Below are 2,768 nucleotides of genomic sequence, written 5' to 3'. Positions count from 1 at the left end.
ATTCATTTATTATTATTTATTCTTCCAAACTTAACTTAAGAATAAGTTCAAAATAATTAAACTAGAATATTTTGAATTAAGATTTGTAATAAAAGAAAAAATAGAAACAAAAACACTAGTGGTCTAGTGGTAGAATAGTACCCTACCATGGTATAGACTCTAGATTCAATTCTTCGTTGGTACATTTTATTTTGACTTTAAAATAAAAGAAAATTGAATTCGGTTTGAATTCGAATTATTCGAAGTTCAAACCGAATATAAAATTCGAATTCGGTTCGGTTTAATTAGAATTTATTCGAATTCGGTTCGGTTTTCGAATTGACGAAAAAAAACAAAAAATTCGAAGAAACCGAATTGAGGAACTCGAATAACCCGAAACCGAACCGATGAACACCCCTATATGCGGCATATGTCTATAAGGATGTAAATCAAATTAGATATTTTTTGCCAACCCAAGCCCGACCTGCCTAGGCCTGCGATCCGAGCGGACTGACCCGTGTAGGCCCACATCCAAATGTGTTGCTAATATTTTAACTCAACCCGTCTAAATTGTTTAGCAGAGTGGGCCAACCTAACTGGACTAACTCAAATTGACGGCTATTATAATTAAAAATATATATATAAATTACAATTGATATATTTGATTAAATTTGTATTTCAGTATCATAAAAATAAAGTCTATTATGCTACATATCATTTTCCCCTCTATTTCGAGATTTAATTTAATAATATTTGAATTGGTTTTTAAAAAATTAATAATAATTAAAAAATACTTGACAAAAACAATTTTTCATCTAAAATTCAAACTCAAACTAAATACCGATTTTCAATGTGTATGTGTCTGGATACATTTTCTTTCTTTTGACCTAGAAATCTTTGACAACCAATCGCATCAACCGCCCGTGTTATAATGATACATCATTATAAATCTCAAGAGCCTTGTGTAATTTTTTTATATATTTAATTATATATATAGATAATAATATTGTATGATTATAATTGAATAATAAAATAAAAACTAACCAACGAGGTGAAAGAGTATTTATGATTATTATACAGTTTAATAATTAATTAATAAAGTGAATGATAAATTGGATGGTCACGTGGTGGATAAGCACGTGGAGAGATAACAGTTACTTTTCGGCGGTGGAAGGGCCGTTGGGCGTGGGCTGAGCCATCCAAGTGGGCTGCCACAGTCAAAATTGCTTTTTCTTTTTCTTTTATTATTTTTATTTTTCTGCCATTAAAAGTGCTTTATTATATAATAAAGAAGAAAAAAAAGAACAAAATTGATTAAAGCATGGTCCATGAATTGTTAGATCTTTGAAAATGAACGGCTCAGCGCCAACAAGGCTAGTCTCGTGGCTGCTGACGTGGAGAAACGTCTTCCCGCAGACTTTCTTTGTTTGGCTGTCTTTTTGTTTGGATAACTTTCAGCTGCCAAATTAGAATAATGGAGATTTTCACCATTAATGGGTCTTCAAAGCAATATTTGATGTTGTTAGCTGTAGGCCTTTGACATCAGGCCGATTTGATATTTGAACCATTCGAATACTGTTTATAATTTAAATTTTCATAATTAAAACTGCTTTTGAAGAGTATAGATATCAATTCGGACGGATCAGAATGAGAAATGAGTTTATCAATTTAGTTTGGGAATTTAAAATTTATATTATTATAAAAAAAATCTTAATTTTGTGATGTTTATATATTTAATCATGCTTATTATTATTCGGGGCAGAATTGAGATGAGACCGGAGCCAAATATCATTCCTCCCATCATCGGTTTAAACCGAAGAAAAACTGTCTCTAACATGATAATTCAGATTTAATATCTTTTTTATTTTAAAAGTATTAATTATTGATGGTTTTTTTTTATTGAAATAAAACATATTTAAGTGATGAATCAAGTGATAATTCATAAAAAAAAAAATTAATAAAATAATATTTGATTAGGGTTGAATTTGAGTATTTTTTTAATTAAATATTGATATATAATAAAGTAATATCAAGTAAATACTAAAATTATTTTATTTTACTTTTATAAAATTTAAATAAAAAAAACATTATAATATTAAACCATCTAAATTAGATAGTTATTTTAAAATGTGAACAGGATCGAGGATAATTTGATTCTAGTCAAATAAATTAAATCAAATATATATATATATATATATATATATATATATATATATATATATATATTATTATTAAAAAAAAGTATCACAATCTCTTATAGTGCAAATTCATGTTATGAATATTTTGAGTAAGATTCAATCCCAAAATCTTATCTCTTAATCAATGTTCCAATAATTGTTGCATATATCTTGAAAGTTGTGATTATATCCCTCTCATATATGTTGGAAAATTATTATTAATTTTTTTTTTTATAAATAACATAAAATAATTAAGTGTAAATACTCTAAATACTCTTTTAAACCGATATATAATGGATAATTCACTAAATCTAATAAGATACAACAACTCAGTTGAATTTAACTAAATAGTGTTTATATATATAAAAAAGGTATGTTTCAATTTTATATAATTGACATTAAATTATAATTCCTTTCATATGTTTGAAAAAACTATAGAATTCTAATTTGATGTGTTACTCCCATAAATTATTTTTCCAGAAATAACTCGAGATTCGAGAAATTTAAACTTCGGTTTGTGTGTCGAAAAATCTTTAAAATGATTTAAAAAAAATATATGTTTTTAATGTTTAAAAATTAATCCAATTTAAATAATCTTTTAAATTTAAAGAT

Source organism: Impatiens glandulifera, chromosome 1 (assembly GCF_907164915.1).
Source record: "Impatiens glandulifera chromosome 1, dImpGla2.1, whole genome shotgun sequence".
Classification (NCBI taxonomy): domain Eukaryota; kingdom Viridiplantae; phylum Streptophyta; class Magnoliopsida; order Ericales; family Balsaminaceae; genus Impatiens; species Impatiens glandulifera.
This window is presented reverse-complemented; position numbering follows the sequence as displayed.